The sequence below is a fragment of the Giraffa tippelskirchi genome, chromosome X, assembly GCF_054371585.1.
Source record: "Giraffa tippelskirchi isolate mGirTip1 chromosome X, T2T-mGirTip1v1.2.pri, whole genome shotgun sequence".
Taxonomy (NCBI): domain Eukaryota; kingdom Metazoa; phylum Chordata; class Mammalia; order Artiodactyla; family Giraffidae; genus Giraffa; species Giraffa tippelskirchi.
This window is the reverse complement of record NC_137289.1, coordinates 93386984-93411143: the sequence shown is the minus strand read 5'-3', so window position 1 is coordinate 93411143 and position 24160 is coordinate 93386984. Positions and strand designations below refer to the sequence as shown.

General features: G+C 38.8%; 1 pseudogene; it reads right to left on the bottom strand.

Annotated features, from left to right (window-relative positions):
* Positions 1-1871: 1871 nt before the first annotated feature.
* On the bottom strand, positions 1872-2574 carry LOC145535693 (large ribosomal subunit protein P1 pseudogene; annotated as a pseudogene).
* Between the last annotated feature and the right edge of the window lie 21586 nt (positions 2575-24160).

The window sequence follows — 24160 nt, the reverse complement described above, 5'->3', positions numbered from 1 at the left end:
ACTACAGTTTAACTATTCACCCGTGGATGGGTATTAGGGTTGTTTTCAATTTTGGTGTATAAGAATAAAACTTCGATGAATATTCATGTAGAGGTTCTTGTGTAAACATTAACTTCTCTGTGACAAATGCCCAGGAGTGCAATTGCTGGGTTGGATGGTATGTGTATGTTTAGTGTTATAAGAAACTGCCAAAAATTTCCAGACTGTCTATACCATTTTACATTCCCACCAGCAATGTAGAGATTCAGTTTCTCTACATCTTTGCCTGCAATTGGTATTGTGACTATGTTTTTATTTTCATCATTATAATAGATGTGTCGTGATACCTCTTTGTTTTAAATTGCATTTCCCCAATAGCTGATGTTGTTAAACATCTTTTTATATGCTTATTTGCCATTTGTATATCCTCTTTGGTGAAATGTCTGCTCGTGTATTTTGACCACAACATTAATTTTTTTTTTTTTTAATTTTTGGCTCTGCTGGGTCTTTGTTGCTATGCAGTCTTTTCTCTAGTTGTGGCAATCAGGGGCTTCTCACTGCGGTGACTTCTCTTGTTGTGGAACACGGGCTCCAGGGCACGCAGACTTCAGGAGTTGTGGCACGTGGGCTCAATAGTTGTGGCTCCTAGGCTCTAGAGCACAGGCTCAATAGTTGTGGCACAGGGGCTTAGTTGCTCCCTGGCATGTGGGATCTTCCTGGACCAGAGATCAAACCCATGTTTCCTGCATTGGCAAGCGAATTCTTCACTACTGAGCTATCAGGGAAGCCCTGCCCATTACATTTTGAGAATTCTTTATATATTCTATATACAAGTTCTCTATCAGATAAGTGATCTGCAAATATTTTTCCCAGTCTGTAACTGGTCTTTTCATCCTCTTAAGAGATTTTGAAGGTCAAAAAATTTTAATTTTGATGAAGTCCAACTTATCAATGTTTGCATTTATGTATCATGAATTGGTGTCATGTCTGAGAAAAATTTCACCTAGCCCTAGGTCCCACAAAATTTTTTCTTGTATTTCCTTGTAAAAGTATTATAGTTTTATATTATACATATAAGGCCATGATTCATTTGAATTAATTTTTGTATAAAACGTGAACTTGAGGTCGAGGTTCATATTTGTGCTTATGAATGTCTGATGGCTGATACACAATTTGTTAAAACAACTATTTTTTCCTCCACTGAATTGCTTTTGCACCTGTGTCAAAATCAGTTGGGCATATTGTATTGGGCTGTTTGGGGGCTATTTCTAGGTTCGCCATTCTGTTTTACTGTTATACCTGTCTATCCCTCTGTGACTACCAGTCTTTCTTCAAATTTATTTTTAATTGGAAGATAATCGCTTTACAATGTTGAATTGGTTTCTGCTGTACAACACCAAACAGTCTTGATTACTGTAGGTATGTATTTCTTTATTCTTCTTCAAAATTGTTTTAACCATTCAAGGTTTTTGCCTTTTTATATAAATTTTGGAATGAGCCTGTCTCTATCTACAAGAACCTTGTTGGGATTTTGATAGGAATTGTGTTGAAATTATAGATCAATTTGGAGCAAATTGAAATCTATACTATACCGAGTCTTCTAACCCATAAACTCAATATATATCTCTTCATTTATTTAGATATTCTTTGATTTCTTTCATCGCATTGCGGAATTTTCAGCATGCAGATCATGTACATGTTTTGTTAAGTGTATACTGTATTTCCTTTTCTTAGGAGTGACTGTAAATAATATTGTGTTTAGCATTTCAGCTTCTTTATTCATTATTAATATATAGAAATGCAGTTAATTTGGGGTGTTGGTCTTGTATTCTTTGACTTTTTTTTTTGCAGCAAAGAGCTCAGCTTTTTATTCGATGTGTTACTTAAAAGGTTTAGTCAAAAAGACCAAAGCCCATGTCATCATTAGACTCTTCAGATACTTCTTTCCTTGCTTTTACTTTCTTCTTCTTAGCTGAGGCAGCACTGGTGGAGGGGACAGGACCTCCTGCGGAATCAGCACCAGCTGCTGGGGCAGGTCCTCCAGCCCTCACGTTGCAGATGAGGCTCCTGATGTTGACCTTGGCCAAGCCTTTGCAAACAAGCCTGGTCAGAAAGGTTCAACATTTACACTGGCTGCTTTAATGAGGGCATTGATCTTACACTCTATGTCCTGCAGGATGAGGGCCGAGTAGATGCAGGCCAGCTCCGAGAAGGTGCCTATGGTGCAGGCGGGTGCCGGGGGGGGGGGGCTGCCGGGCACGCTGCTAGTCGCCCGAATGAAGTGAGGGTCTCACCCCAACGGGCTTTAGCTTCCTTGGAAGGACCATGTACCTTAGCGGCAGCTGAGGAAAGCCTTTGACTTTGTTGAATCCAGTTATTAGTCTTAGCAGTTTTTTGGGTAGATTCTTTGGGATTTTCTCCATACACAATCATGTTGTCCATGAGTATGGACAGTTTTATTTCTTCTTTTCCAATCAGTATGCCTTTTATTTCCTTTTCTTGCCTTATTGTGCAGATGAGAACTTTCAGAGTGGCCTGAGCAGACATCCTTTCCTTGTTCCCTATATTAGGGGGAAACATTCCATCTTTCACCATTAAGAAAACTGTTAGTTGCAGTGTGTTTGTTTTTGTAGATTTTTTTTTTTGTCAAGTTGAGCAGGTACTCTTCTATTCCTAATTTGCTGAGAGTTTTTATCATGGATGAATGGTGAATTTTGTCAGATGCTTTTTCTACATTACTTGATATGAACATATGATTTTTCTTCTATAGCCTGTGGATATTGTAGTTTACATTGATTGAATATTGATTTTTGAACTGATCTTGCGTAACTGGAATAAACCCTACTTGATGATGGTATAATTGTTTTTATACCTTTCTGGATTCTATATCACTAATAATTTGTTGCAGATTTCTGTGTCAAAGTCCCTAAAAGAAGTTTTGAGAATTTTTTCATAGTGTGTTTGTCTGGTTTTTGTATTAGGTGAATACTGGCCTCATAATATAAGTTGAGAAGTTGTGCAGAAAAGAGTTAACATAGCAGGCCCTTGGTGGGCCTCTGGGAACTGGGATTTCAGGAGGATTTCCACCATCCCCAGAACTGATAAGATTGACTCACTATGCCTAAACTGTTTGTACAAATGTGATTTATGCTGGGACTAAAATTCAAGTCTCCTGATTTCCAGGCTGTGCGGAAGAGTTAATATAGCAGGCTGAGTGTTACCCTTTGAAAGGCTTGTTTGCAAGGTTGGTCCTTTGATGGCATCTGGAAACTTGGATTTAGGGTGAGTTCCTCCCATTCCAAGGACTGATAAGAGTATCCCACTCTGCCTAAACTGTACAAACAATATGGTTTATGTTGATCATCTGCTTTCCTTCTGGGAGTATGGAATTTTGGTAAGTGCTAAGCAGCAAGTGCCTATATGATCAACTCTCAATAAATGCCCTAGGAACTAAGTTTCTAATGAGCTTCCCTGATAGACAGCATTTCATATGTGCTGTCACAACTCTGCTGGAGGACGTAAGTACATCCTGTGTGACTCCACTGGGAGAGGACTCTTAGAACCTTGTACCTGGTTTTCTCTGGATTTTGCCCATGTGCCTTTTTCCTTTGAAGATTCTGCTCTGTTCTCTTTCACTGTAATAAATAATAGCCTTGAGTCTGATTGTATGCTGAGGTCCTAGTGAATCATTGCGCATGAGCACAGGGATGGTCTTGGAAACCACTTACACAGAAATGCTCCCTTCTCTTTGATATTCTGGAAAAGACTGTGGAAAATTGGTGTTAATTCTTTAAATGTTTGGTAGAATTTTCCAGTGAAACCATGTGGACCTGGAACTTTTCTTCCCAAGACCTTTTAAATTACAAATCTAATTTCTTTAATAGTTATTGGACCATTCAGATTATAAATTTCATATTTTCTGAGTTGTGATAGTTTGTATTTTTCAAGGAATCAGTCCATTTTATCTAAGTTTTTGAATTTATACACATAGGGTTTTTCATAGTATTCCTTTTTTAAAAAAAATATTTATTTGTTTTTACACCACATGGTATTCAGGATCTTAGTTTCCTGACCAGGGATTGAACCCATGTCACCCTGCAGTCGAAGTTCAGAGTCCTAGTTACTGGAATACCAGGGAATTCCCCATAGTATTCCTTTTGTTAAAAAAAGAAAACACATTCATCATTTCACATATTTGCTCTCCCTTTCTTTTTCTTTGGTGAGAACATTTAAGTTCTACTTTCTTAGCAATTTCAATTATACAATATAGTATTATCAATTATACTCACAATATTATACATTAGATTCTCAGACCTTCTTCATTTTATAGCTGAAAGTCTGTATTTTTTTTTTTTTTTTTTTGCCCACGTGGCATGTGGGATCTTAGTTCCCAGACCAAGGATCAAACCTGTGCCCCCTGTTGTGGAACCACGGAGTCTTAACCACTGGACCACCCAAGAATTCCCTGGAAGTTTGTACCATTAAACCAACATCTCGGTTTTTCCTACCCCATCAGTCCCTGGCAACCACTATTCTATTCTCTGTTTCTATCAGTTTAACTTTTTTTTTTAATTTCACATGTAAGTGATACCATTCAGTATTTGTCTTTCTCTGACTTATTTCACTTAACATAATGCCCTCCAGATTAATCAATGTTGTCACAAATAGTAGGATTTCTTTCTCTTTTTTTAAGACTGAATGACATCCTTGAATATATGTTGTGTATATATATATATATATATATATATATATATATATATATATGTCATATTTACTTGATCCATTACTTGATCTGTTGACACACACTTAGGTTGCCTCCATACTTTGGCTCTTGTGAATATTGCTGCCTTGAACATGGGAGTGCAGATATCTCACAAGATCCTGATTTCCATTCCTTTGGATATATTCCCAGAAGTGGAATTGCTGGATTATATGGTAGCTCTTTTTTTTTTGGGGGGGGGATGTTCCTAATGTCAAAGAAATACAATAATTTGCAAGTTTCTTTTCCAAATAGTGACATTTTGGGAGTGTTCTCTGGTGGCCTAGTGGTTAGGATTCTGGGCTTTCACTGCTGTGGCCTGGGTTCAATCCCTGGTTGGGGAACTGAGATCTCACAAACCACACAATGTGGCCAAAAAAAAAAAAAAGAGAGAGCGAAAAAAGCAAATAGTGACATTTTTAAATGAATATTTTGGTCACGGATTGACTATATGTTTGCTACAGGCAAACATTTCCATAGCATCTTTCTTCCAAAGACTTTGGGTACTGGGTTGAGAACTTCATTTTCCTTTCAATTGGCTGCAGGATCTGTGGAAAGATTTCTCTGGCTCATTTGTGATATTAGTGATTTATGTCTTCTCTCTTTTTATCCTAGTCAATCCATTCTATAGGTTTATAAATTTTATTGACCTTTTCAGAGAAACAGATTTTTGTTTAATTGATTTTCTCTATTGTTTTCCTGTTTTCAAATTTTATTGATTTCTGTTCTTATCTTTGTTATTTCCTTCCTTCTGCTTGCTCACTTTGGGTTCATTTTCTTTTGTCCTTCTTTTTCTAGTCTGCAATGGGAGCTTACATGATTGATTTGAGACCTTTCCTCTTTTCTAATGTAAGCATTTAGTTCTAAATTCCCATGCCAGCACTATTTTAGCTACATTCCACAAATTTTGATGTGTTGTATTTTCAGTTTTATTCAGTTCAGTATATTTTTTTAAAATTTCCCTCGAGATTTCCTTTCGACCTATGGATTAATGAAAAATGTGTTATTTAGTTTCCTAGTTTTTGGGGATTTTCCTGTTGAGTTTGTTATTGATTTCTAATTTGATTCCATTATGGCCTGAGAACATACTCTGTATGATATCAGTTCTTTTACATTTTGTTGAAGTTTGTTTTATGACTCAGAATATGAGCTATCTTGGTGAATGGTATTTGAAAAGAATGTGAATTATGATGTTTTTGGGTGGAGTGTCCTATAAATTAGGTCCTGTTGTTTTATGATGTTGTTGAGCTGTATAATCTTGCTGATTTTATGTCTAGTAGTTCTATTGCTGAGAATGGGTATTGAAGTTTCCACCTATAGTTATAGATTTGTCTGTTTCTCCTTCCAGTTCTATTAGAGTTTACTTCATGTGTTTTGAAGCCCTGTTGTTTGGTGCATACACATTTAGGATTGCTATGTCTTCCTGGTGAATTGACTCTTTTATCACTATGTAATATACCTCTTTGTCCCTGTAATTTTGTTTGCTCTGCAGTCTACTTTATCTTATATTAATATAGCCCCTCCTAGTTTTATAAATTAATGTTTGAATAGTATATCCTTTTCTATCATTTTACTTTCTACTTACCCATATTATATTTGAAGTGAGTTTCTTGTAGACAACATATAGTAGGGTATTTTTAAAAGCCATTCTGTTAAATGCCATTAAAATACAGAGATATTTTAATTCATGTATTTATACTATTTACCTTTAACATAGTCATTGATACCTTAGGGCTAAAGTCTAATGTTTTTTTATTTGCTTTCTGTTTTACCCTCAATTTCTCATTCCTCTGTTTTCCTTTTCTTGCCTAAATGTTGGTTACTTGAATATTTTTTAGAATTCCATTTTGACTTACATTGTTTTTTTGAGTATATCCTTTTATATAGTTGTTTTTTGCCCTGCTTTATGGCATGAAGGATCTTAGTTCCTGGACTAGGGATTGAACCCAGGCCCCCAGCTGTGGAAGCACAGAGGCCTAACCACTGGACCACCAGGGAATTCCTTGTATAGTTTTCTTAATGTTTGCTCTAGGTATTAAAAAATATATATGTAATATCATAGTGTTCTATGACCATAATTTTACCAATCCTAGTAAAGTGTAGAAATCTTATTTTCATTTATGTCCCTTTACCCTCCCACTTTTTAAATACAGTTTTCTTATCTATTTCTCTATATACACGAAACCCAACATCAGATGGTGTTATAATTTTGTTTCAACAATCCATCATGATTGAAAAAATTCATGAGGAGAAGGATAATCTACTATATTTATCCTTATTTGACACATTTAATTGTTACCCTTCATTTATTTTTTTTATTTTTTTTAATTGGAGGATAATTACTTTACAATATTGTGATGGTTTCTTGTTTCCCTTCCTTTCTAAAGTTCTGAGCTTCCTTCTGTTATCATTTCCATCCTGTTTGGAGAGTTTCCCTTTACCATTCATTAATAGTAAGTCTGTTAATAAAAAATGTTAAAAGTTTTCTCTTATCTAGGAATGTCTTTATTTCCCCTTTATTCCTGAAGGATATTTTGCTGATCGTGGAATTCAGGTTTGATTTTTTTTTTTTTTTCTGCTGTACTGTATGGCTTGTGAATCTTAGTTCCCCAACAAGGAATTGAACCCATTCCCTCAACAGTTAAAGCATGGAGTCTTAACCACCGAACTACCAGAGAATTCCCACATATGACTATTCTTTTCTCCCATCATTTAAAAAATGTGTCACTTCCTTCTAGCCTTCGTAATTTTTGATGAGAAATTCGCCATCATCTAAATCAGTGTTATTCTGCAGAGAGTGCATTTTTTTTTCTCTTTAGCTTCTTTCAAGATTTTTTTTCTTTATCTTTAGTTTTCAGAAGTTATTTATGATGTGTCTTAGTGTGGATATTTTTTAGTTTTCCTATCTGGGTTTCACTGAGCTTCTTGAATTTGTAAATTTATGTCTTTCACCAAATTTGGGACATTTTCAGCCATTATTTCTTTGAATTCATTTTCACCTCTCTTTCAATGACCTCAGTTTTATGAATATTAGCACTTTTGTTGTTACTGTCCAACAACAGGGGAGGTTTTACCCCTCATCTTTTCTCTCTTTTATTCAGATTGGAGAAATATTATTGTTCTGTCCTGAATCACTGATTCTATTCTGTCATCTTCATGCTACTATTGAGCCCCTCCAATGAGTTTTTATTTTGATTATTGTATTTTTTCCTTCTATACTTTGTTTGGTTCTCTTTTTGAAACTTCTATCTCTTTGGTGAAATTTTATGTATTTCTCCATTTGTCTCTTTTCTTTGTCTTTTTTTGGCTGCACCACATGGCTTGTGGGAATCTTAGTTCCCTGACCAGGGATTGAAACCAGGCCCTTGGTAGTGGGAGCAGGGAGTCCTAACCACTGGACTGCCAGGGAATTCCCTCTCCATTTATTTCAAGAGAATTTGTAATTGCTCACTGAAGCATTTTTTATGACAGCTGCTCTAAAGTTCATTCAAGATAAATATAACCTCTGATTCATCTCAATGGTGTATCGTTAATTCTTTTTTCCCAGTCAAGGTGTGATTTTACTAGACCCTGGTATGATGAGTGTTTTTCCATTGTCTCTTGGACATTTTGCACATTAGGAGACTCTGGATACTACTTAAATCTTCTATTTTAGCAGGCAGTAATCCTATTTAGGTTTAGTGCACAGGTGCTAGCCTTCTTTTGTGGGCTGTGGTTCCAATGACAATTTTGTTTTCAGAACCTTTGCAGTGCTATCCCTGTCTGCTTTGTGTACTATTTGAAACCACCTTGACAAGTGAAGAGGTATTCCACACTGTAGTTCAGTTCTCAGACCTTCAGACATGTTGATTTAGTTGGTTTTTCCTTGTGGTCAGTCAGGTGTCTTTCCAGGACTTCCTATACAGATTTAAAGAATCCCTCCCCAGCTCCCTCCTCTTTGAGATCCTCTCTTCACTTTCTTATTGAGAGAATGAGGGCAATAGTTGCCACTGGCAGACAAGGGTAAAAGTCTAGACCTCTCACTTGGTCTCCACTGACACAGCAGGCAGGAGGAGGGGCTCTCTGGATCCTCTCTTTATGCTTTGTGGGAGAGGAGTGACAGAGATCCAAACTCCCCTGTGTGCTCTCAGCCAACACCTTGGTGGGAGAGGAAAGTGACTCCCCACCACCTGCCACTTGATGGGGGTCAGGAGATCCTGTGCCTCCCTGGCTGTCCCAAGTCACCAGGTTTAGGGGAGGGGGTTGGGAGATGCCAGGCTTGCTGGGGCTGAAAGTGATAACCCTGGCTACCTGGTGTTGCAGGGTGGGCCACAGTGGTGTGGATTTCTTGCTGGCAGAGCACAGAACCATCCCCACCCCCACCTTCCCCTCCCGCCTACTCCCACCCGTGCCACTGTGGCTCCAGCTTGCTCTCCATGAGGGGTGGAGTGGGGGTAGGGAGGGCGTCCCAGACTATTTGGTGCTACTGGGACTCCCACTCACACGGTTTGTGCTCTTTGAGGAAGAAGAAAGCATAGGAAAGTGTTTTCCCTAGCTGACTACAGCTACAGAATGGAGGACCGAAGTCTAGTGCCGGTCCTCAGTTGCTGTCAAAAAGGTTTCTCTCCTGCTGGACTGGGTTTCTCTCCTTTCCAGGTACTTTGGCCAGAAAGAACAGATTTTTCTTTGACTTTCTTTGTTTTTCTTTGCTTCGGTCTGCTCTGATTGGAGATTCTAGGTTGCAGGCACCCAATCTGGACTATTGAAAAACCAGGGACCTCACCTCTATGTTTCCTCAAGTCCTGTGGTATCTAGCCAGCCCACATTCCTCTTTCCAGCACCAGATTCTCTTTATGATGGACTTTTATATTATTTTGAGGGATTTTAGTTGTACTTAGCAGGGAGGAGTGAGGAGAAATGAGCCTATGCCATCTTGTCTGGAACATGAAGTTACCTCATCATTTAAAAGAAATTAATGAAATGGTTAAAAAAGAGATTTTTGTTTCACTTGGAAAACAGAAAGAATTTGCCATCATGATGACTTCAGCTTGCACTATTTTTCTTTTTCTTTCTTTTTTTTTTTAAATTTGTAAATTAGAAGTACTAATGCTTGGACTTCAGTGGAGAGAGACTTTCAGAAGGCCTAGGGGACTGTGTATCTGTCTTTGTTGAGCCACTCCTTGATGAAACTGGATGCAAGATCTTTATACTGCCTATGCTATCGTGTAGACATTATGATGGTGTGTAGCTTGCCAGAAATGGGCTCGGGGGACTGAAAGTGAAAAGGCCAAAGAAATACAGCGAACTAAATTATCACTCTTGGCAAGACCTTCTATCCTCCTCTTTTCTTTCCAGTCTCTCTTACCCATCACACCAATTTTATATGATAAAAATCAATAATAGGCCCCATTTTCCTTAGACAAGTAAAACAGCTGCTTTCCATATAATTTCATCTGTCTGTGTACTGTAATATATGTGTAAATCCATAGACAAATGGTCTAGAAGAATACAGACCAAATTGATGATGGTAGTTATCAATGGGGAGTAGGAATCAAAGAGGATTTTAGATTTATTTCCATTTTTCTCAGGGAAAAAAAAAATGGTATTATTTGTGTGAAAGTGAAAGTCCCCCAGTCGTATCTGACCCTTTGTGACCCCATGGACTGTATAGTCCATAGAATTCTCCAGGTCAGAATATTAGAGTGGGTAGCCTTTCCCTTCCCCCGGGGATCTTCCCAACCCCGGGAGTCGAACCCAGGTCTCCTGCATTGCAGGTGGATTCTTTACCAGCTGAGCCACAATTAACAATTGATAATAAGACAAAACAACCTGTGCATCTGCCAGGCCACATGAGAAAGACTGATAAGGAAAAGAATTTAAGATATGCTCCCTTTCCTCAGCCAAAAATTATTTCAGACTTGTGAAATCTGATGACACCTAACCTTTGTTCAGAACTTCGCAACTATGACTCACAGGAACATTTTCAGATAAAATTTGAAAAATTGTTGATTTTTCAAACAAAAAAGCAATTATAAACACATGGAGAATTTTATCTGCACTCGTGGTTGAAACAATAACATGTAAACATGCACATAAGTAAATACAAAAGAAACTACAGTGAAAGAGTATAGTCAGTGTGATAAATTCACAAGCACTGGTAACCTCGGTTGATTCTTTGCTATATATTGATATCCAAAATAATGCTATCAAATAGAAACAATCTGCAAAGAACATTGGAGAGAACTTTTAATTCACAAGATTTCACTTGTGAAGGCTATCATGGAAGGAGACAGAAAGTCAACGTATGGAGAATCTACTGTGTTTCAAGTGTTTCAACTTACATTTTCTCATCTAATCCTTCCCCGAACCCTCTGGATAGCAATCATTATTCCCACTTCACAGGTGCACAGACTGAGATTGAGAGAGAAAATAACTTTTCCCACACTATTGACAGAGAGTAGATACGCTTCAAACAAAATGCTTTTTACTTTCGTATAGGTTTCATTATTTAAAACATCCACCATTTTTATTTCAAGGGAGAGTATAAATTGTCAATTAATCTAGCCCAATATTCATTAAACATTTGTTGCATGATGGGAATTCCCTGGCAGTGCAGGAGAAGGCAATGGCAACCTACTCCAGTACTCTTGCCTGGAAAATCCCATGGACGGAGGAGCCTGGTAGGCTGCAGTCCATGGAGTTTCGAAGAGTCGGACACGACTGAGTGACTTCACTTTAACTTTTCACTTTCATGCATTGGAGAAGAAACTGGCAACCCACTCCAGTGTTCTTGCCTGGAGAATGCCTGGAACAGCGGAGCCTGGTGGGCTGCTGTCTATGGGGTTGCACAAAGTCGGACACGACTGAAGCGACTTAGCAGCAGCAGCAGCAGTGGTTATGACTCAGCGCTTTCACTACTGGGACCTGGGTTCAATCCCTGATCAGGAAACTAAGATCCTAAAAGCTGTGCAACACAGCCAAATAAATAGATGCATGACTTACAGATGAAGAAATACACACCTATTCCTTGAAATACTTTCTTCCTTTTTAGGTGTTAACTGCAATTGAATTGGAGAACTAGTTTTCTTACCAATAGAAAGTGAAAGTCGCTCAGTCGTGTCCGACTGTTTGAGACCTCATGGATAGTCCATGGAATTCTCAAGGCCAACATACTGGAGTGGGTAGCCTTCCCTTCTCCAGGGGATCTTTCTAACCCAGGGATCAAACCCAGGTCTCCTGCATTGCAGGCAGATTCTTTATCAACTGAGCTATCAGGGAAGCCCAATAAGCTGAAAACAATTTAGTGGAGTCAAGCAATAGCATACACCCAATGGGTGAGTTATAATCAATGAAGTTTCCTTTTACCTGATGGCTAATGACCTTTATAGACCAAATATGTATTAATGCTGATGCCACAGATTGATAATATTGGCTCTCTCTTTCCTTGGAAGCTCATCCAGGTTTGTGATTTATTATCACAAAGAACAAAGTGTTCTGATGGAATCTGAACACAAAATAAACACCAACCAACACCATTAGTGTTACAGGGCTAGGCTATAGTTCCTAACTATTCATTCAACACTATTCAAGATAGGGGTGTGAAGGCAATTTGTAGATATGATTCAAGTCTACAGTAAGGAAGATTATCCTAGATAATCTGGGTGGACCTAATTCAAGCAGTTGAAGGCCTTAGGAGCTAGGGCTTCCGTGAAGAAATCCTACCCATAAACAGCAGCATCAGCTTGTGCCTCAGAGCTTCAGCTTGCCCATCCTGATAACCCCCTCTACAGACTTCAGATTTTGGACTTACCTAGCCAGCCCCCAATCACCTAAGCTAATTCCTTGATTCTGTTTCTCTGGTGGAATCTTGAATGGTACAATCACTGTCTTTACTTTTATGTATAAATCCAGAATCTATATGGATTTAAGACAAAAATTAATTTCCCCCAAACTTTGTCTTCTCTCCTTAGATAGGATTTTTCTAGATTGGAAATTTCAAAAGGGATGATCTGTCTGATTACAGAGGATGCTCAACTTTAGAGGCTAACCATCATTTTCCATATTAGAAGTAAACTGCACCATGTGTGGCTTAGGAAAGAGTGGTTCCTCTTGGAAACCACCATCTAAGTGAGTTCTCAGAAGTCTCTGTATCCGACTTTCTGAAGACATAAGCACTAGGATCTTATGGGATAGACAGAAGGCCATGAAAACTGTTCCAGGCCTTCTGTGCTCTAGTCAAGGCCATCCATAAATTATGCATCTCTGATGGGATACATCTCTAATGTTTTTGTTTGTTTCTTTGAATCACAACTGCAATAATTTTGTTCCTGAAGTTCTTCAGAAATTTCTTGGGAATTTTTTTACTCCTCTGGGAGATTTTACCCAAATGATCTCATTCCATTCTTTATCCCTCTGAAAAAACTTTTGGGCTATTTGGGGAAATGTTGTTAAACTTTCCCCCTCCCATTTGTTTATGGTATATTCTAAATTATACAGATTATGAGTTTGATGTGGCAAATACTGATAGTTGCTTACCGAATAGCCATTATTTTGATCTTTTGATCTTACTGTCAGAACCTCAATTTTTCAGGGAGACAATATGCCCAGTAAGAATAGGGCATACTTCCTAGAAGGTAGGATGGCCATTTGATTGAGCTCTGGCAAATGAGATATAAGTAGAAGTCCATTGAGTGAGACTTCTGGGAAAGTTACTATTTTCCCAATGATAAAGTACAGACTTAGCTGGCCTTTTGGCATTCCCCTTCTGCGTTATTTCTACCTAGAAAGCAGTCACCATACTTAGAGGTATGAAAGCCATGTTACTGGCATAATGAAAAAGTTAACATGTTTAGGATGGCAGAGCAGGAAGATACAGCCTAGGATCTTAAAGACATTTTGGAGTTGTTGGGTTGCCTAGCTGCCTAGCTTAAAACTTTGTTACATCATCTCAGCTCATATGGCATTAGAGTACTAGAGCCCCCTATACATATTAATAGTTGTAACCATCCAACCAGTATTCTCTATTCTTGGAAGCTTGTCCAGGCTTGTGATTTATTTTCACAAAGAACAAAGTGTTCTGATGGAATTTAAAAACAAAATGAAACACCAACCAACACCATTAGTGTTACAGGGCTAGGTTATACTTCCCAGCTATTCGTTCAAACACTAATCAAGATGGAGATGTGAAGGAGTTTTGTAGATATGGTTTAAGTCTACAATCAGTTGTATTCAAATCTACAATCAGGCAGTATTTGGCTGCCTGAGGCTAACAGGGAGCAGGTGCAGAAGTCTTGGTGTCTGTCCGCAGTGAATTTTGTGCCATTTTAGAAAAATAAGACACAAGAAAAGTAACACTTCAGGGTTCTGCATGATTAAGAAGAGTTAACACTAGTCTAGAAATTTTACTTTATTTCACTGAGTACTCAAAATAACTGAAAAGCAGGCATAATTCTCATTTTACAGAGGATAAAACTAAAGACATATACGGCTTATGGAGATCTACACAGGCAATATATATAGCAGAATTTAAGTCAAATCCAGATCTGATGGTTCTCAAATCCATACTTGTTCTTTGCAACCCTGACCTGACTTGTTCAAATGGTCAGAGGCCAGTTGCCTACTGGAGGAGATAGAAATCAGGCCAGTCTTGAAAGAAGGGCAGAATTTGAAGCTTTGGGGTAAGGTGGGGGGGAGTAAGAATGATCAAAGTTTCCAGGCATGGAGAGGAACGTAAGCAAAAATCAGTTTTCATTGATCATGACTATTCGACAGTCAGGAGATCAAACGGCTAAAGTGGAGGACTGAGCTCTTTAAACAAATAAGTAACTGTTCACTTTTGTCAGCATCCTGTGATAGCTGCTGTGGGCTATACCAAAGTTAATTTTGTGGAAGTACCTGGCATGTAGTTGTTGCTCAGTTTTTTAAAAATTTATTTTATTGAATTATAGTTGATTTATAATGTGTTAATTTCTCTTGTATAGCAAAGTGATTCAGTTATACACACACACACACACACACACACACACACATATATATATATATATATTCTTTTTCATATTCTTCTCCATTATGGTTTATTACAGGTTATTGAATATAGTTCCCTGTGCTATACAGTAGGACCTTCATCCATAGTAGTTGTTTATCCATTCTACAGATAATAGTTAACATCTGCTAATCCCAAACTCCCAATCCATCCCTCCACTACTTCCCTCCACTTGGTTTTTGATGTTGTTTTTTTGTTCTTTAAGAAAGTGGTCCTAGACTTGAAAATGAAAATGTTCATCATTTGGATTACTCCAAAAGTTGACGATCTAGCTTGGGAGAAAATGAAATTATTTAAGAGTTCCACAATAGGAAGTGTCACAAGATGCTGTGAGATTAATGGTAACAAAACCACCTCCAATGGGAGATTGAGGTTGATATATACACACTAATGAGAAACTACTGTATAGCACAGGAAACTCTACTCATTGCTCTATGGTGACCAAAATGGGAAGGAAATCTAAAAGAGTGGATATATGTATACGTATACCTAGATAGCATATTTAAAAGCAGAGACATTACTTTGCCAACAAAAGTCCATCTAATCAAGGCTATGGTTTTTCCAGTGGTCATGTATGGATGTGAGAGTTGGACGGTGAAGAAAGCTGAGCGCCAAAGAATTGATGCTTTTGAACTGTGGTGTTGGAGAAGACTCTTGAGAGTCCCTTGGACTGCAAAGAGATCCAATCAATCCATCCTAAAAGAGATCAATCATGGGTGTTCATTGGAAGGTCTGATGTTGAAGCTGAAACTCCAATACTTTGGGCACCTCATGCGAAGGGTTGACTCATTGGAAAAGACCCTAATGCTGGGTAGGATTGGGGGCAGGAGGAGAAGGGGACGACAGAGGATGAGATGGTTGGATGGCATCACCGACTCGATGGACATGGGTTTGGGTAGACTCCGGGAGTTGGTGATGGACAGAGAGGCCTGGCGTGCTGCATTTCATGGGGTCGCAAAGAGTCGGACACGACTGAGCGACTGAACTGAACTGATGGCTGATTCACTTTGCTGCACAGCAAAAACTAACACATTGTAAAGCAATGGTACTCCAATAAAAATTAATTTAGAAAACTACTCCCAAAGGCTACGTTCTTAACTACTATGTAGGGCAAAACCCTGCAGTGTATGGGATGCATGGGAGGAAGCGAGCAAAGATCTTAAATAAGATTTCTAGTGAGAAGACTGATATAACAACCATGTAGCTACATTAGGTTGATGAGTATGGGCATGAAAAGGAGAGGATAGAGAACAGAAACATTTCAACATCAGAGCTAGTTAAGAGCTGCCTAGCAAGGAGTGGGTTGGGTGGGGGAAGAGCATTCTACTATGGCCCCAAAATGTCAATGGTATAACTGAGATAATTGTGTGTCATCAATGAAAACAAAGATGCCAGGACAGGGAGACCATCTAGGAAGGAGAAATGCGATGAGTTCAGTGTAGTATGTGGTGAGACCAGGAGAACAATTAAAATTTAACTACTGGAGTGGACATATTTGGTAGAGTTGAAGATTGAGCAATAGCAGTCAGATAAACAGCTGTCCTTAGTGGTTCTGGTTGAAGCTGTGAGAAAGGTTCATGGAGCCAAAGGAGAGGACACGGTGATCAAAGCAGAGGATTCATGACTGACCCTTGTACTGTGATGACAGCTGAGATGGAAGAGGGAAAATGAAGGTCAGAGAATAAAAAAGAAATGAGGAGCTATCCAAAGAAACTAAGTCTCAAAGAAGTAGGAAAAATTGAATCTAGCATAGTGCCTGGCCCAAGAAGCAGTGTTCAGTGAATTCATGGATGGTGGATAACTGCATCATTATCACAGGAACCAAGGTGGGAGAAAGTTTAAAGAACAAGGCAATGATTATAAGAGAAAAATGCTACAGGGAACGAAGTGTGACTTTAAAAAATAAAAGACAACAACTATCTATGGATCTTCATGAGAAGATTTAGAGGCACTCTTCTGAAATATAAGTGGAATTGACACACAGCAAGAAGTGGGAGGGGCTCCCCTGGTGGTCGAGTGGGTAAGACTCCATGCTTCCACTGCAGGAGGAACACATGCCAAGGAGGGCAGAGTAATGCACAGGAATAGCAACAGAAGATGTGCCACTGACTTGATAGTTATTTGGTTCCTATCCCTTCATCAAGTGGGATTCTTCCTCAACTCTCTCAGTCACTCAGGAAACATCTTTTCTATCTGGACCGCAGATTCAGTCTAAGGTATCAAGCCAAAGGTCATCTCTTTCCGGCCATCTCTGTGTACTAACCTTTTTGCTTTCCCTGGATTCCCTCCCATTACTTTACCAACAAAGGTCCATCTAGTTAAAGCTATGGTTTTTCCAGTAATCACGTATGGATGTGAGAGTTGGGCTATAAAGAAAGCTCAGTGCCGAAGAATTGATGCTTTTGAACTATGGTGTTGGAGAAGACTCTTGAGATTCCCTTGGACTTCAAGGAGATCCAACCAGTCAATCCTAAAGGAAATCAGTCCTGAATATTCATTGGAAGGACTGATGCTAAAGCTGAAAATCCAATACTTTGGCTACCTGATGCGAAGAACCGACTCATTGAAAAAGACCCTGATGCTGGGAAAGATCAAAGGTGGGAGGAGAAGGGGTTGACAAAGGATGAGATGGTTGGATGGCATCACCAACATGATGGACATGAGTTTGAATAGACTCTGAGAGTTGGTGATGGACAGGGAAGCCTGGCGTGCTGCAGTCCATGGGGTCCCAAAGAGTTGGACACGACTGAGCAACTGAACTGAACTGAACTTAACTGAATTCCCTCCCAAGTTAAAAAAATAACTAGTCTTTGGCAAAAGTATTCCCATGAATTTTTCTATTTGTTCTTATTCTTTTTCTCTTTTACTCTCTAACCACCTTCTTTCTGCTTTTTACCCCCAACTCAGATCTAAAAACAGGTAATATATTTACAAAGTTCAAAAGTCAAAGCTGTAAGGAGTCTCAGTCCCACTTCTGACTTCATCCCCCTTGGTTCCTCTTGCCTCCTGTGGACAACTTTTGGTTTATTTGCCCTTTCAGTAGTCCTTTTTGCAAAATTAAGAATATATGTGTGTGTGTGTGTGTGTGTGTGTGTGTACTCATTATCTCCTCTGTTCTTATACATAAGGTAGCATAGTGGTTACACTGTTGTAGACCTTAGTTTTGTAACCTACAAGTAACATTACTCCTTATCAGTACTGCCCACTGAAGAAAAGCATACAACATAAAAGTTGTGAGTTATGTTTTGAGAACCTTACTGAGAGAGGACTATAGCCGAGAAGCCAGCCACTCAGATAGCTCTAAGGAACTGTTCTGAAGAGGTGAGGGAGGGGCCAGGATATATAGGAGCTTTTGCAAAAAAAGTAGTCGAACATCAAAAGATTACTGCTAATCACAAAAAATCCAGTTATCTCCAGTTAATGATTTTAGTGATTTTCTGTGTACGGGAAGATGCACTGGTCGTTGAAATTGTTCCTTTGAGGCATCTTGACTATCTAGAGCCAGTATCCTGTTTTTCTCCATCTGAATTTCTCTGAGGGTCACCTTGGGGTGGGGGTTGGGGGCTGCAGTGCCCGATGGCTTAATGGTGGGCAACATTGTTGTTTACTGGGATGGCAATCCACATTTTTTGTCCACAGTACGTCAAGATGGATCTTTGGTTTTTGCTATGTCTGCCCATCTTTGATCTTCTTCCCCCACCTTTAATGCTTTACACAGTCACCTTGTTTAGACTTTCTAACTGCCTGAAGGGCCATATATATTTTGAAAAATACCCACAAGTAATTTTGATAGGCCCCTCTCTTTGGAATAATGGTTAAGACACAGCCATTTAAACCCCAGCTCTACCACTTACTTGCTGTGATAATGCTGGTCTTTAGGGAAAGGAAGCTCAGAGTTACTCTTCTCCTCCCCTACTTCCCTGGACAATCCTGCACATGTTCTGGTGATGATGATGCCACTCTCATCCCTAAGCTCTCTCGAGGTGGGAAGATGTCAAGAGATAAAGAGGGAGGATAACATCTGAGAGGGACTAAGTGACTTTCCCCACAAGCCCAAAGCAACTAGCTGACTACTGTTTAACTCAGCCCCAGCATCAACAGCGCACCACTTGGGTTTATGCAACACGTTTCCTCATTAAATGGGCCTCCCTGGTGGCTCAGCTGGTAAAGAATCCACCTGCAGTGCAGGAGACCTGGGTTCGATCCCTGGGTTGGGAAGATCCCCTGGAGAAGGAAAAGGCTACCCACTCCAGTATTCTGGCTTGGAGAATTCCATGGACTGTATAGTCCATGGGGCCGCAAAGAGTCAGACAGGACTGAGTGACTTTGACTTGACTTTCCTCATTAAATAAAACCTGAATATGACCATCAGACGAAAAGTTAAGTCAGAAACTGCTGTGCTCTTATCTGTTTACAACGCATACCACTGATGTTCTTAAAGCTCCTTAGGAGCCTCAGTGGGCAGAGACCCTGGTTACTATTTCAACACAAAACACGGGGGCAGGGGGCAGGGAGTAAATATTGTAGAATGTTTTTATTCCAAAGCCAATCAAGGAGAGTATGTGAAGAGAGGAATTACAGGAAAGACTAAGATCTGATAGAGTATTAATAGAATGAAGCACCGGATTATTTCATTCAATCAGAAACATTTATTAAATGTAATGATCACATTACTGGACCCTAAGGGCTTCCCTTGTGGTCAGCTGGTAAAGAATCTGCCTGCAATGCGGGAGACCTGGGTTTGATCCCTGGGTTGGGAAGATCCCCTGGAGAAGGGAAAGGCTACCCACCCCAGTATTCTGGCCTGGAGAATTCCATGGACTATATAGTCCATGGGGTTGCAAAGAGTCAGACACGACTGAGTGACTTTCACTTTCACTGGACCCTAAGCTAGTCTCTATGAATACAAAGGTTTATAAGCCTTGATTTTGGTGCTTGAGGAGCTAACAGTCTAGGGCAAAGCTTCTCCAACTTTAAGGTGTGTATGAAGTATGTTAGTCACTTAGTTGTGTTTGACTCTTTGTGACTCCCTGGATTGTAGCCCACCAGGCTCCTCTGTCCATGGAATTCTCCAGGCAAGAACACTGAAGTGGGTAGCCATTCCCTTCTCCAGGGGGTCATCCCGACCCAGGGATTGAACCTGGGTCTCCTGCATTGCTGGCAGATTCTTTGCCATCTGAGTCACAGAGAAGCCTGAATCCCCTGAGTACCTTGTTAAAAGGTATTAATAGAAGCTTGCAGATAAAAAAATGTTGCCTGCCACTTCAGTAAACAAAGAATATTGCTCATCTTCAAGCCGGCAGTCATTGCAGCTGCCCTCCCACCCCCAGCACAAAGGCGTGCCCTGGGGGAATTCAGGATGGAGGAAAACAGGACACTGATCCTAGATACTTGAGATGTTTATCTAAGGAATGATTTCAATGAACCAAGACTTTTGCATCTTTCCATACATAGAAAAGTGCTATTAATAAAATCATTAACCTGGGATATCTGCTTTTTGTGATTAGCAGTAATCTTTTGAAATTTGACTACATGTTTGTTTTTTGAACAAAAACTCCTATCTATATGTCCTGACTCCTCCATGACCTCTTTGGAGCAGTTCCTCAGAGCTGAGAGGATGTCTCCCAGGCTATAGTCCTCAGTAAGGTCTCTGAACAACACACACACACATATATATTCTTTTTAAAATATTCTTTTCCACTATGGTTTATCATAGGATACTGAATATAGTTCTCTGTGCTATACAGTAGGACCTTGTTGTTTATCCATTCCATATATAATAGGTTACATCTGCTAACCCAACCTTCCACTCCATTCCTCCCCCAACCCCCTCCTCCTTGGCAACCACAAGTCTCTTCTCTACGAGTCCGTTTCTGTTCTATAGATAGGTTCATTTGTGTCATATTTTAGATTCCACATGTAAGTGATACCATATGGTATTTGCCTTTCTGACTTACTTCACTTAGTGTGATAATCTCCAGTTGCATCCATGTTGCTGCAAATGGCAGTATTTCATTCTTTTTTATGGCTGAGTAATAGTCCATTGTACGTATGTACCACATCCTGTTTATCCATCCATCAGTGGACATTTAGGTTGTTTCCATGTCTTGGCTATTGTGAATAGTGCTGTTATGAACATAGGGGGTGCATGTATCTTTTTGAATTCAAGTCTGAATAAAACATGACTCGGAACTTTTAGGTTGTACCTTTTTTTTTCAATTGAAAGGATTATTCAACAGATCTGGAGTGGGGCCTGATATTCTAACAAGCTCTAGGTGATACTGATGCTGATGATTCACAGGCCACACTTTGAGTAGCAAGGGAGGCATGGATAAAGAAACAGAATAAAGTGTTACAGGAAATCTATACAGAGTACTGTGTGAGCACCAAAGAGCAACTATGCTTTTGTGAGTTTGAAAAGGCTTCGTATAGAAAGAGCCTGATGAGCTGAGCCCTGTTCTCTGAGTGATCGCAAGGGGAAAGTCAAGAGGTTTACATTGTAGTTCAGTGATTATGGTTTGAGTTGAACAGTCCATCAAAACTTTATGAGCCTCAATTTTCTCATCTGTAAAATGAGAGATTGAAAATGCCCAGACACTTCACAGTCCTAAATGAGATAATTATTTATTATTTTTGGCCACACCACATGGCACATGGGATCTTAGTTCCCTCACCAGGTACGGAACCCATGTCCCCTGTAGTGGAAGCACGGAGTCTTAACCACTGGACTGCCAGGGAAGTCTCAAGATAAATTTTAAAAAACACTTAATATTTGCTCAGTTTATAAGTTACAGTGAAATAGTATAAAGGGTTCTATTAATGAGCCTAACAAATTGACAAATGAAAGCACATCAATCAATAAGAAAATGGCACTTAAGTCCTAACAGCCTCTTACATGTGTTTTCTCTTATTCAGCTGTCTATTTGTAGGTGGGTATATACCTTCACAACTGAACTACTTTAAAAGAGCACCATATTCACTTAGTTCAGCACAGTAATACTTAACATCCATAAAGCACCATTTCAAGGCACTTAACAAACATCAAATACTTGTCACACCGCTTGCAAGTTACTTTTCATTAGTCTAGTTACTAGTGGACAGATTCAGCTGAAATGGAGAAGGGAGGCCCCAGAGGGAGGATCAGAGCAGAGAGGAGGATGCTGGGGGCTGTCTGCTATCTGTGTACCTGCTCCTTCAGCATTTATTCATAAGTGAGAACCTGCCCTGACCAGGAAAACACCAAAACACTAGCAAAGGAAAAAAAACCCACTGTTTCTGAACATCTTGCTGGAGTTTGCCACTAAAAGCCAAATGTCAAGGGAGAGAAATGAAGTAGTCTAAAGGTTTACTGCCTCCCCAGCTGAGTGGGACTGATTGCCCCCCTCCTCAAACACTCTACCAAAAAAGAAACCCAAAACCATTTTCACAAAAAAAGTTTTCATTACTAAAATTAAAATGAAATTTGACTTTTTAGGATTATACTTTTAAAGGATGAAATATTTTCTAGAGTGGATTTTGAAGGAGAATCATACCCTAATTACAATATCTTCTCTTCCTATGGAAAACAGAGTTAAAAATGAGAAAAAAATTTTAAACTCAGCACAGCAAGTATTATCCAATAAGCAGGAAGTAATTTTTGCTGCTGTCTCGTGCAGTTCTGTTTTTTCCCCCAAATGCTCTAAATGTACATGTAGAAGCTATATACATAGAAATAATAATAATAAATGTTATTTTAAAAACTCACCAATCTGAAGTTTCTCTGATTTATGGGCTGGGAGAAGGAGAAGCAAGATAGAAAGGCTGGTAAATTTGGTAGTAATTTAAAATAAGGTCTACTTGAATAAATCTGAAAGTATGTCACAAACAATTTGCTATTTTCTCAAATATGGAAGAAAACATGCCTAATCTTAGCAAGTATTCAATCATAACAAAATGTATCTTTTAACAAAGGGAACATGATACTGGAAATTCCTCAGATTAAAATAGGTTTTCTACTTCCTCTCCATTTCTCCAGAGAGCTTTGTACACACAACATGGCATACAGCTCATTTCTCATTAATATAAGACAGATTAGATCACTGTATTTTACTTTTATCACTTAAAAAGTTGTGTCATGATCAAATATTGATACACATATGAATAAATTTATACTATAGAAGTGCTCTTCGAAAATTAGTGTTAAATCATTTTCATTTTGACAATATTTATTACAAATCACATCTTATAAACACTAGATAAATTACATACAAAAAGCTGGACATAAATATATAGAAGTAAAAAGCAGTATTATTAATATAAGCGAAATAAGCTAATATAATATCTAAACATCTATAACTTAATAAAATTACTAAGTTTTCATTGATAATACATTTTCATGAATTCAAAAGCTATTCAGAAATAAAATGTATAATACTAATTATAATCAAGGTTTAAAGTGATAGAAACAACAACCATAGCACTTATTTTTAAAAATCTTTTCAAACATTCAGAAGCAAGAACTGTCCTAAAAGACAAATTAAATTTGGGTAAAAGCTCTTACCTAACTGAAGAGGATAAAATTTTAGGCTTTGGTTAATAGACACTAAATTTAGTGGAAATTTTTAAATTAACATCTCCCTTATATCTGAACTGTGGTGTTGGAGAAGACTCTTGAGAGTCCCTTGGACTGCAAGGAGATCCAACTAGTCCATCCTAAAGGACATCAGTCCTGGGTGTTCATTGGAAGGCCTGATGTTGAAGCTGAAACTCCAATACTTTGGCCACTTCATGCAAAGAGTTGACTCATTGAAAAAGACCCTAATTCTGGGAAGGATTGGGGGCAGGAGGAGAAGGGGATGACAGAGGATGAGATGGTTGGATGGCATCACCGACTCGATGGACACGGGTTTGGGTAAACTCCGGGAGTTGGTGATGGACAGGGAGGCCTGGCGTGTTGTGATTCATGGGGTCGCAAAGAGTCAGACACAATTGAGCGACTAAGCACACAGCACATGATGTAGATGGCAGGTTCACTGAGTTTTTGCTAAAATACCATAGATAAAGAACTCAGTCTACAGCATTGCATAACATTGTACTATATTTTTGGAAGACAAAAAGTATTATGATTTTTAAAACTGTGAATAATGAGATTAAATAATATAATTACGATCAGAAAGAATATGCTTAATTTAGCTTACCTATGAGAAAAATTAATGTCCTCTGATCACTACTTGGCAAAGCTCATTTGTAAATTATGATCAAAATTATATTAAACCCATCGCTGATTTTTATTTGCATCCTATAAAATCATTTTGATTTTAATGAGAGGTTATGTAGTATAGAATGCTCTTATAAAAAGACTGAAATGGTATGATGCTAATACAAGGTGAGGCACAGGGTAGGTGGTCAACATTACTTATTAG